The 13,398-nt window shown below is 39.3% G+C and overlaps 1 protein-coding gene across 4 annotated transcripts in view; it reads right to left on the minus strand.

Annotated features, from left to right (window-relative positions):
* NKAIN3 (sodium/potassium transporting ATPase interacting 3) overlaps nt 1-13,398 on the minus strand; it is a 1,176,366-nt gene that overhangs the window by 108,025 nt on the left and 1,054,943 nt on the right. The window lies entirely within an intron of this gene.

Below are 13,398 nucleotides of genomic sequence, written 5' to 3' on the forward strand. Positions count from 1 at the left end.
ATCTCCCAGTATTATAGTGTGGGAGTCTAAGTTTTTTTGTAGATCCCTAAGAACTTGTTTTGTGAATCTGGGTGCTTCTTTATTGGGTGCATGTATATTCAGAATAGTTAACTCTTCTTGTTGAATTGTTCCCTTTACAATTATGTAATGCCCTTCCTTGTCATTTTTGATCTTTGTTGATTTAAAGTCTGTTTTGTCAGAGACTACGATTGCAACTCCCGCTTCTTTGCTTTCCATTTGCTTGGCAAATTTTCCTCCATCTCTTTATTTTGAGCCTATATGTGTCTGCACACAGGATGGGTCTCTTGAATACAACACACCGATTTGTCTGAACTCCTTATCCAATTTGCCAGTCTGTGTCTTTTACATTTAAGGTTAATATTGTTGTGTGTGAATTTGATCCTGTCATCATGCTGCTATTTAGTTATTTTGTACATGAGTTGATGCACTTTCTTCATAGCGTCATTGATCTTCATATTTTGGTGTGTTTTTGCAGTGGCTGGTACCAGTTTTTCCTTTCCATATTTAGTGCTTTCAGGAGCTCTTGAAGAGCAGGCCTGGTGGTAATGAAATCCCTCAGCATTTGCTTGTCTGTAAAGGATTTTATTTCTCCTTTGCTTATGAAGCTTAATTTGGCTGGGTGTGAAATTCTGAGTTGAAAATTCCTTTCACTCTCTCTTGACTGGGGGCATATGTGGACTTACTCACTCCTTACCCTCTGAGAAATAACCCTTCTGTTCACAATGCCATTTGGCAGAGTTGCGTCTTTCTTATTCATTTAAAAAAACAAAATCACACAGTGGTAACACAATGCTCGAAAACTGCAGTGAGGTCTAGATTCTAATGCTTGGGCAGGAGGGGACATGAACAGTGAGAGTCCAGTTGGATGCTCCTGCATTTGCACTTTCAGCTGTACTGCTGTGAGGAGACTTCAGCTGTTGTGCATGAGCTTTACATACCCTAGATGTTACTGGGATCTCCTTATCTCTCAGAGGTTTAGAATACTTGGCTCAAAATCAATATTAGTCCTAAGTACTCCCCAAGACTTCAGCAAATTCCTTGCACTACATGTCACCACAGAGTTCCCTGTCCTGAGTTTGCAGATACAAATATGCTCTAGTCATGCATTGCTTAACAACAGGGATACCTTCTGACAACAGCATCATCAGGTGATTTTCGCCATGTAGGCAACATGAAGTGTACTTACACAAAACTAGATGGTGTTGCCAACTATACACCTAGGCTATATGGTATAAGCCATTCCTTCTAGGCTACAAGCATGTGCAGCAAGTTACTGTACTGAACACTGTGGGCAGATGGAGCACAATGGTAAGTATTTGTGTATCAGAACTTATCTAAACATAGAAAAGTAAAATATAGCAGTATAATATCATGGAACCACCATTGTATATGTGGTTTGTCATTAACCAAAATGTCCTTATGCAATGCATGACTATGTTTCAAATTCCTACGTGGATTCCATTTATATTTTTTGAAAGTTAAGTATTATTAATTTCCCTTCTAAATTAATTTGCCTCCTGAATAAAGCATAGCTGAGGTATTCTAGATTGGTCAGATCTCTGATTCCTCATCATTTTCCACAAGTAAACTGGTGAAAATGGTAATTTTACTGAAGATATGAAAAGTTAAGGGAGGGATTCCATAGGCATCTTCTGCCACCCTCAACTCTTCCATGCCCTGCTCCCTCCCAAAGCCCAAATTCCTCTTCTGCCACATTCTCCCTTGGGCTTGGCCCCCAGAAAGGCATCCTACGCCCTGACTTCAGCTGTTTGCAGTCCCTCTGCAGTTATAAAATGAATAAGTTCTGGAGACCTAATGTATAGCATGGTGACTACAGTTAATATATTGTTCATTTGAAATTTGCTAAGAGAGTAGATCTTAAGTGTTCTCATCACACACACACACTAATGGTAACTATGTGAGGGGACGGCTTTTTTTTTTTTTTTTTTGGAGACAGAGTCTCACTCTGTCACCCAGGCTGGAGTGCAGTGGCATGATCTTGGGCAACTGCAACCTCTGCCTCCTGAGTTCAAGCAATTCTCCTGTCTCAGCCTCCTGAGTAGCTGGGATTACAGGTGCACACCACCAGGTCTGGCTAATTTTTTATATTTTTAGTAGAGATGGGGTTTCACCATGTTGACCAAGCTGGTCTCAAACTCTCGACCTCAGATGATCCACCCACTGTGGCTTCCCAAAGTGCTGGGATTACAGTTCTGAGCCACTGCACCCGGCCTGGATGTATTAATACCTTGAGTGTGTCAGTCATTTCATAGTGTGTACATATATCAAAACATCACATTATAACCTTGAATATATACAATTTTTTGTTTGTCAATGTTACCTCAATAAGGCTGAAACAGTCAGTCTTTGAGTCTGGTTTTCCCAATATGATCTTTGTTGTGCTAAAGAAGAGAAATCTAAAACTTTTCCCTTGAACTACTTTTCCAAAGCTAAACAGTAAGAGTAGATGGCTTCATTTAGTGATTTCCATTCTTTCTTGTCTCTAATGCACATCTATTTCTTTAGAAGTCCTTACGTTAGCCAGGGCATTCCAGAGGGACAGACCCAATATATACATACATATACATATGTATACACACACACACACACACACACAAAAGAGACTTTATTAGGGAGACTTGGCTCACAGGATTATAAGGCAAAGTCACACAATAGGTCGTCTGCAAGCTGGTGAAGAAGAGAAGCCTGGAGTGACTCAGTCCACATCCAAAAGCCTCAAAGAAAGGGGGCTGGGGCCGGACGCGGTGGCTCACACCTGTAATCCCAGCACTTTGGCAGGCCGAGGCGGGTGAATCACGAGGTCAGGAGATGGAGAAGATCCTGGCTAACACGGCGAAACCTCGTCTACTAAAAATACAAAAAAATTAGCTGGGCGTGGTAGCGAGTGCCTGTAGTCCCAGCTACTTGGGGGGCTGAGGCAGGAGAATGGCGGGAACCCGGGAGGCGGAGCTTGCAGTGAGCCAAGATCACGCCACTGCACTCCAGCCTGGGCAACAGAGCTAGACTCTGTCTCAAACAAAAACAAAAACAAAAACAAACAAACAAACATAGGAAAAAAAACGGGGCTAACAGCGCCGCCCTCAGTCTGAGGCCAAAGGCCTGGGAGCCCCACCTACCCCCGCAAGGGGCCGCTGGTGCAAGTAGACCCCGCAAGCCGCTTCTCTGCCTTTTTCTGCCTGCTTTGTTTTAGCCGCACTGAGAGCCGATTTGATGGAGTCCGCTGAGTTGATTTCTCTGGTTAGATATCATTAATCTTCCTTCTAACCTAATTTGCCTATTGGAGAAACATTTCCATAAAACAATTTTCTTTTCTTCTAATATTTCATCTTTCAAATATTTTAAAAGCAAACTAACACAGGAACAGAAAACCAAACACCGCATGTTCTCACTCATAAGTGGGAGTTGAACAATGAGAACACATGGACACCGGGAGGGGAATATCACACACCTGCGCATGTCAGGGGGCGAGGCGGGGGTGGGAGGCGGGAAGGGGAGGGAGAGCATTAGGACAAATACCTAATGCATGCTGGGCTTAAAGCCTAGATGACTTTTGATAGGTGCAGCAAACCACCGTGGTACGTGTATACCTATATAACAAACCTGCACGTTGAGCACATGTATTCCAGCACTTAAAGGAAAATTTATAAAAAAAGTTACAAATGCCTTTTCTTTAGAATCACCATTTCTTTTCCACAGCATTCTTTGCTGAGGTCATTTCAGAGGATATGCCTACAAAGGCACACCCCACTCTCCTATTCTGCGTAGTTGCGGTTATCAGACCCATTCCTATCAATAGAGTCTACTGCCTGAAGAAAACTACAGGGGCAAGGAGAAAAGATCTAATCCTTTTTTTTTTTTTTTTCCTTCTGTCCTCTGTCTCTGCTGTGAGCAACAGTGAGGAAGGCCTGAATGCTAATTCAGAAGTCTTCATCCTGCTGTAGATCCATCACTTGCAGTCTATCGGCAGGTTGTCGAAACACTACACGTGATGTTCTCATAAGGCAGGGCCTCCGATGACAGCCCTTCCAGTCAACACTCATGCCAGTATTTAGAAACTGAGCTTATCAGGGTTCATAAACGTTGAATGCATGCAATTTTCCCTCACTAAGTTTTTCAGGATATAAGAATTGAGTAACGGTGTTCACAAGTAAGCATTCGCATGCATGATAATGCTGGCATTATCACAACAGAGTCCCAAAGCACAGGGCCGACTATTCAGTACACTGGCTGAATCAAAGTTACAGCACCACGGGTATCATCATTATTTTAGTCTGAAGCTGAACCAGGTCGAGGGTTAATCCAAGCAAAAATTCTCCTTTGTCTAAAACTTCTTGCTACTTTAAGTATAAATTGTTTCTGCCTGAATTATTCAGATAAATGCCTCCTTGGTCCATTTTCTTTTGCTAGCGTAGTCTTAGTTTATAATAGAAGCAAATACCAGGTCACAAGGAAAAAAAAAAATGGAAATCAACTAAGAATAAAGAAGAAGTCATGAAAAGGAAAAGAAATGCTCTATACCATCAGTATGATGAAATGGTTTTTGCTTTCATTAAAGTTTAAAGTTCTTATGCCTCACCATAGAGGGTTATTTAAAGCAGTTGTAAAGCTCAAGTGTTCATAATTTGACTTTTTATTCTGGTGAGAACATCTGCTTCCTTTTCTAACAGTCATACTTCTCTTTCTCTTCCTTTGAAGATGTTTTTCAAACTCCAAACACCCTGGTCTCTTAATGCATTCTAGTCAGATCCAGTACATTCTTTGCAAAATGACATGGGAATCTCGAACAAGGTTTCCTGTCAGTTTAATGATTCAGTTGTTGATTTGCTGATATGTTTTAAAGCCATTTATGCTTACACAGCTGCATGTACTACATTGCTCTGTGCATGTATTTGTGAATATATGTATACATTTGCAGTGTAAATATACTCATACACATAAAACCAAGGGATCTATTTCATTTTTGAACATGGTTTGATCGAAGAGAAGCTTTTTATTCTTTGTTTTTAGACTGCCAGTGAAGGGTAGTTATGAAAAATATGTCATATGCTGCTTTAAACGTCTCGGTTAAACGCTAGGCTATTGTATTCATCATCATCAGCTAATGTTTCTGCTACTGAGCAGTGCATTTTAGTATGAAATTTATTGTGGAACCTCACTATTCCCATCCTCTCAGTTGACTGTGTGGTCACAGCCTTGCTGAGAAGAGAGCAGTCATGGATTAGTGGAGGCTTTTGGTTCCTCTTGCATAAGTCTTTTGAGCTATGACAGACATTGGTCAATCAATTCTCAGTTCTCTCCTCCTATCTCCTATTTTCTTTTGCTGGACTTTCTGGTGTGTCTTTTCTTGGTTTCATTCTTGGTACATTTATCGTAAAAATAATAATTACAGTGAATATCATGTATTGATTATACACTGTGCTGGGCACTATATTGAGGGCTTTATACATGATCTCATTCAGTCCTTAAAACAATCTTATGAAGAAGTTACTACCATTTTCAATTCATAAAGAAGAAATTGAGACATGAGAAGACTAATGAAATTGCCTGATATGACATGATGTAACAGTGAAATGTCAGAATTCTAACCCAGATGCGTATGACTCTAAAGATCATGTTTTTAATCATTTGGGTGTTCTGACTGCTTCTTGAATACAAAAAATAGAGACCCTATGGTTACTCTCTCTTTACCCTTTTCTTTTTTTTTTTTTTTTTTTAATCCGGAAACAAAGCAAAACAAAACAGTTTAATTTTTTTTTTTTTTTTTTTTTTTTTTTTTTTTTTTTTAAGACAGAGTCTCGCTCTGTCGCCCAGGCTGGAGTGCAGTGGCGTGATCTCGGCTCACTGCAAGCTCTGCCTCCCGAGTTCACGCCAGTCTCCTGCCTCAGCCTCCAGAGTAACTGGGACCACAGGCGCCCGCCACCACGCCTGGCTAATTTTTTGTATTTTTAGTAGAGACGGGGTTTCACCGTGTTAGTCAGGATGGTCTCGATCTCCTGACCTCTTGATCCACCCACCTCGGCCTCCCAAAGTGCTGGGGTTACAGGCGTGAGCCACTGCGCCTGACCAATATTTTAATTTTTAAGACAACCACAAACACTTCAAACAATGGAGTATTGTTACAACACTTGTTAGCTTTTCACAATCTAGTTATTGCAAAGGCATATGGATAAATGTTAATGGACAAAGTAAAAAACGAGGCACCTTAATTAATGTAAAATTTAAAATAAAAAGACATTCAATCCACTGACTTCTAAAACAGACTAAATATACCTCTATATGTTACATTCTAAAATTGTATTGCCAACTGTGGTTTGTGTCTTGGATTCTACAATTAATTTTAAGGAAATGCGTAAACAAAACTGTGTGAAACCTGCAAAGGGAAAATCATTTTCTCAACTTCATTTCATGAAAAGACAATAAAAAAGCTGCTAAAATTTGTTGTAGCCACACATAAGGCTATCTATGGAATGAATATGATCACTGTTACCTTTGAGCTGTGAGGAATATTCTGCCCACTGCACTGCAAATTGTATATACCATACCTTGTGTTCTAGACAAGCGTGATTATGCTTTTCCAAAACTATATGTATTTTTTCATTCCACACAATGAACACATTTCTCTTTTCGAATTTAATCTTTGTGGAGCTTAACTTACAGTGCCCAGAGGAGGAATTATGACATGATACTAAGCCTTTACACTTTTCAAGTAAAATCGCTCTTTTTCTTTAAAAATACTTTTAAAAATATGCAAAAATACAAATGGGACTGCTAAATTATTATGCATATTTTAGAATGAGAAGCATATCTTTTCTTCCTTTAAAGTGCCATATAGAGAATGATATCTTACAACCCAGAGCCACTTTTAAAAAAATCTAATGCAAAGGTGGCTATCATCCAGTGAGAACTGCAGACCTCTTCAATGGCCGGTATCATGTTATTAGAAAGCTTGGATGGGGGCACTTCTTTTTTTATTTTATTTTATTTCATTTTATAATTATACTTTAGGTTTTAGGGTACATGCGCACAATGTGCAGGTTTGTTACACATGTAGCCATGTGCCATGTTGGTTTGCTGCACCCATTAACTCGTCATTTAGCATTAGGTATATCTCCTAATGCTGTCCCTCCCCCCTCCCCTCACCCCACAACAGTCCCCGGAGTGTGATGTTCCCCTTCCTGTGTCCATGAGTTCTCATTGTTCAATTCCCACCTATGAGGGAGAACATGTGGTGTTTGGTTTTTTGTCCTTGCGATAGTTTACTGAGAATGATGTTTTCCAGTTTCATCCATGTCCCTACAAAGGGCATGAACTCATCATTTTTTATGACTGCGTAGTATTCCATGGTGTATATGTGCCACATTTTCTTAATCCAGTCTATTGTTGTTGGACATTTGTGTTGGTTCCAAGTCTTTGCTATTGTGAATAGTGCCACAATAAACATACGTGTGCATGTGTCTTTATAGCAGCATGATTTATAGTCCTTTGGGTATATACCCAGTGATGGGATGGCTGGGTCAAATGGTATTTCCAGTTCTAGATCCCCGAGGAATCGCCACACTGACTTCCACAATGGTTGAACTAGTTTACAGTCCCACCAGCAGTGTAACAGTGTTCCTATTTCTCCACATCCTCTCCAGCACCCGTTGTTTCCTGACTTTTTAATGATGGCCATTCTAACTGTTGTGAGATGGTATCTCATTGTGGTTTTGATTTGCATTTCTCTGATGGCCAGTGATGATGAGCATTTTTTCATGTGTTTTTTGGCTGCATACATGTCTTCTTTTGAGAAGTGTCTGTTCATGTCCTTTGCCCACTTTTTGATGGGGTTGTTTGTTTTTTTCTTGTAAATTTGTTTGAGTTCATTGTAGATTCTGGATATTAGCCCGTTGTCACATGAGTAGGTTGCAAAAATTTTGTCCCATTCTGTAGGTTGCCTGTTCACTCTGATGGTAGTTTCTTTTGCTGTGCAGAAGCTCTTGAGTTTAATTAGATTCCATTGGTCAATTTTGGCTTTTGTTGCCATTGCTTTTGGTGTTTTAGACATGAAGTCCTTGCCCACGCCTATGTCCTGAATGGTATTGCCTAGGCTTTCTTCTAGGGTTTTTATGGTTTTATGTCTAACATTTAAGTCTTTAATCCATCTTGAATTAATTTTTGTATAAGGTGTAAGGAAGGGATCCAGTTTCAGCTTTCTACATATGGCTAGCCAGTTTTCTCAGCACCATTTATTAAATAGGGAATCCTTTCCCCATTGCTTGTTTTTGTCAGGTTTGTCAAAGATCAGATAGTTGTAGTTATGTGGCATTATTTCTGAGGGCTCTGTTCTGTTCCATTGATCTATGTCTCTCTGGTGGTACCAGTACCATGCTGTTTTGGTTACTGTAGCCTTGTAGTATAGTTTGAAGTCAGGTAGCGTGATGCCTCCAGCTTTGTTCTTTTGGCTTAGGATTGACTTGGCGATGTGGGCTCTTTTTTGGTTCCATATGTACTTTAAAGTAGTTTTTTCCAATTCTGTGAAGAAAGTCATTGGTAGCTTGATGGGGATGGCAAAAACCACATGATTATCTCAATAGATGCAGAAAAGGCCTTTGACAAAATTCAACAACCCTTCATGCTAAAAACTCTCAATTAATTAGGTATAGATGGGACGTATCTCAAAATAATCAGAGCTATCTATGACAAACCCATAGCCAATATCATACTGAATGGGCAAAAACTGGAGGCATTCCCTTTGAAAACTGTTACAAGACAGGGATGCCCTCTCTCACCACTCCTATTCAACATAGTGCTGGAAGTTCTGGCCAGGGCAATCAGGCAGGAGAAGGAAATAAAGGGTATTCAATTAGGAAAAGAGGAAGCCAAATTGTCCCTGTTTGCAGATGACATGATTGTATATCTAGAAAACCCCATTGTCTCAGCCCAAAATCTCCTTAAGCTGATTAACTTCAGCAAAGTCTCAGGATACAAAATCAATGTACAAAAATTACAAGCATTCTTGTACACCAATCATAGACAAACAGAGAGCCAAATCATGAGTGAACTCCCATTCACAATTGCTTCAAAGAGAATAAAATACCTAGGAATCAAACTTACAAGGGATATGTAGGACCTCTTCAAGGAGAACTACAAGCCACTGCTCAATGAAATAAAAGAGGATACAAACAAATGGAAGAACATTCCATGCTCATGGGTTGGAAGAATCAATATCCTGAAAATGGCCATACTGCCCAAGGTAATTTATAGGGGGCACTTCTCTACTATCTGGCTGTACTGGGATATGTAGGGGAAAAGATTTGTTGCAACGAAAGTTGTAAAAAGTGCTCAGCATGATACAGACACACCCTTGGATGAAATAAAATTGCTCAAATGTGTTCGAGAAAATGATCCCAGTGACCCAAACAAAGACATGGTGATCCAGCTCATTGACTACTTCAAGATTTCAGGCATGAATGGGATACATGTCTGCATGGTCTTCGGAGTACTTGGCCACCATCTCCTCAACTGGCTCATCAAGTCCAAGTATCAAGGCCTCCCAGTACGTTGTGTGAAGAGAATCATTCGACAGTTCCTTCAAGGGTTAGAATATCTACACAGTAAGACCAAGATTACTCATATTGACCTAAAGCCACAAAACATCTTGATGTGTGTGGATGATGCATATGTGAGAACAACGGCAGCTGAGACCACTGAGTGGCAGAAAGCAGGTATTCCTCCTCCTTCAGGGTATGCAGTGAGTACGGCTCCACAGCAGAAACCTATAGGAAAAATTTCTAAAAACAAAAAGAAAAAACTGAAAAATAAACAGAAGAGGCAGGCTGAGTTATTGGAAAAACGCCCGCGGGAGATAGAAGAATTGGAGCAAGAAGCCGAAAGGAAAATAATAGAAGAAAACATCACCTCACCTGCACCTTCCAATGAGAAGGATGGCGAATACCCTTTTCTTAACTTGAGAGATATATGATACAGAGGATCAAAGCATCTAGCGTCTCCATAGTGTTTATACACATAAATATGCACGTGCATACCCAGGCACATCCTTCCATGTACACATGTGGTTACATACCAATATATGTATGCATACACATGCACACACATATATGCATACACACACAGACACTTAAAACACTTAAAACTGTGTCTTATCACTCCTGCACTGTGGAAAAATAAACCATTTTTAAGCTCCTTTTAGAGTTTTTGTAAAAAACAAAAACTAATGCCGTTTTTCCTGATCTGAGCCCCCAAAGCTACACTTATATTACCTAACTTCTCTGTGGAATATTCTTATCTTTTTCGTTCTCTGTTTTATTTCCTGAGTCTTCATTCTTTCCATTTCTTCAGGTCACTGACTTGTATCCCATCTCTCCTAAAAGCTATAAATCATTCAATGTTATTTTCTTCAATTCCAAAGCAATTTTCGGTGATCTTTAAAAACTCTTGAATCTATTTTATTTAGAACTAAAATTTTTTAAATGATTTTCAGCACCCTTTTCATGAAGGAAGGAAAACTCAGGTATTATAATAAATGTTAATTATTTCCTTTTTTTGTCCCTGAAAACGTTTTGAATTATTTTTAATTGCACTCTTTATTTTAGTTTTTAAATATATGATGCTCTTTTCAAGAAGCCAGTTTCTTTAATCTTTTTAATTTTAAATATAAGTGCACTTTAGTTTTCCCTTTGTTTTACCTACAAAGAATCATGATTTTCTATGTGATATTGAAAATGTCATTGTTGTGATTCCATTCATTGATTCCATATTATATTTTCTTTCTAGAACTGACTGCTTTGACAGTGCTATCTATGTGAAATATTTCTTATTCTGTTTAACTATGTTAACATGATGAATCGGATCTGCCATGTAAATGAGAATCCAAGTAATGTTTTTACTGCTTTAAAATACAGAGGGACAGCTGTCTAGTTTTATTAATATTGTTTTTATAATTGAATTTCTGGTGGCAAACTCACTTTTTGGCAATCAGTCTCAATAGCCAAACTGAACCTCAGATGAAACAGATTGTTGTAAATAAAATATGGTGAAAGTAGAAATTTAGTTAGGACAAGTACAGCTTTATAAAGCAAGAAAACAATTGGACCCCTAAATGCACCTTATGGGTATCAAGAGAGTCGATTTGTTTCACATGTGACACTAAAGAACAAATGAAGAAAGCACCTATGTCAGCTCCTTCATACACATCAAGATGAATCTGCCTTCTTTATGCACTGATTCATTTCAAGTTATTTTAGAATGTGAAGATTAGGCTGCTGATTCAAACCTGTTCATGGTTTAATTCTAAAATTATTCATACTACAAAACATTAATTAAAGCCAAACTACTAATAAAAATAGCACTCTAGTTTATTCGCAACAAGTATGCTAATATCTTAATATAATCAGAAATTACAAAATAGCATTACAGTTATATTATTTGGAAAGAATGAATATGCCATTTCTTTTACAAGGCAGTTACTAAGTTGACTCCATTCAAATAATGCAGTGAGTTCCCACAATATTCTGAAAATGATACAGCCTGAAAAATTGAACTTCTTGTGGAATCATGACCAAAAAGAAATGCCCCGTTCTGTAATCTTACTGTTGGTTCACCTAGGCAGGTGCACTTTTGGGTGGAGTAGAAGAGCAAATAATTTGAGTTAATTGTGAGGCAAGAACTGGCATTCCAGCAGATGCATTGTGAAAATGGAGCTTTGACAAAGTCAACAAGATATGGTGGGGTGTGGCCTGGCATGGCTCCCAGGAAGACTAAGGAGAGAGGTACATTCTGCATTGTCAGGAGCAGAGTGCAAAGGCTGAGCAAGGAAGAGACAGGGATATGAGCCTTGTTCCAGAAAAGGAGGGAAGATCAAGATGCAAGCAGGCAGAAGCCCAAGGTACATACCCCAGTTAGCTTTGAGGAGAGTAGCTCAGAACAAGATCTGAAGCAATTTTCTCTTTTCAGAGGCAGACCAGAAATGAACCTAACAATTTTTGAAACCTCCGCAAAAGTTCGATGAAGTTGTTCTCTTACCAACTTTGTAGCCAGCTAGTCAAATGTTGTGTACAAAGCAGAGAACCAAATCTAGCTTCCACTCCGAGGACTTTTCTACAGTTTACTGTTAGTTACTTTGCATCTCTAAGATGGGTTTGGTTCCTGGCCTTAGAATGGTGTGGGGAACAGAGGGCAGCAGGTGCTGAAAAGCAATAAGGATGGAAATGACGACTAATATGGAAAGGGACATCTGAAGGTAGGGGCTGAGAGTGCTTGAAGAAGCTGGTCTGACTTTTTTCTCTGATGATGGCGTAAATTAAAGATATGGCTTCAAGTACCATCAGTTCTGCTAGAATGCTTGCTCTGAAATGTGAATTTGTCCCCATATGATTGATATATTAGGAAACAACCTGAACATAACAACTGGGGAAGTATTAGGGAACAATTTTCCATAAAATTTCACACAACTTTTCTTCTACTTCACAGTAACTCAGGCTGCAACCTTCTGTTGTGAATTTCCACAAGTAAACTGCAGATCCTTTTCAAAGCAAAATACCCCATTTATTTTAGTATATATGTACTTCACAACCATCTAATATGTATAAATATTCTATATCACTTTAACAGACCTCTATTTTTAAATATATTACCGATAGAGTATTTGAGTGTTTTTCCCCTGACCCATTTTCCCCATAAGTCTTGTGGCTTTTATTGCATTATTTCTTAGGAACACATATGTCTCATTAAAGCAGAACTTATGGGACATCCAGTTTGTCTGCTAATATGATTGGGATGGATTGCAAAGCGTTTGGAAAGGTATTTGTGATTGTATTCTGGGATTCTGGTAGAAGAATCCTTCTGGTCTATCCTCAATGGCATTAGTATAGATTTCTCAGTAGTCACAAAGTAAGGATACTTCCCCAGTGCTTTCATGAAGAAATTGATAGAGACCAATGTGCCTGAAGAGCAATACAGACACAGGATGTGACTGTGAAGGAGAGGGACATTGGGAGTGTGGGGGCCTCCCTGATAATGGGTGCTCTTCTGGGGCTAACAGGTGTTCCCTACCTGCTTCTTGCTGCTCCAAGGTGAACAATATACTTTGCAGTCTTGCCAGAGTTTCAACATGGACAAATTCTGTTTATGTAGCAGGCAATTGAATAGCTGAGTTCTTCAGGAATTAAAATGCAGGGAGTGTGGAATTGACTTTCTGGCTTTGTGATTGGGAAGGTACTAGATCTGGCAGCATGAGGAAAGAAGACGACCAGTAAATAAACCTGTTCTTGGCTGATCTGTGTATCTCACTGAGGTTCTGCTGGTCTGTGCTAATGGCCCACGGGAGGTTTGGCTCCCCCCAGGAAGTGACACCAACAC

The sequence above is a fragment of the Symphalangus syndactylus genome, chromosome 7 (genome assembly GCF_028878055.3).
Source record: "Symphalangus syndactylus isolate Jambi chromosome 7, NHGRI_mSymSyn1-v2.1_pri, whole genome shotgun sequence".
Lineage (NCBI taxonomy): Eukaryota > Metazoa > Chordata > Mammalia > Primates > Hylobatidae > Symphalangus > Symphalangus syndactylus.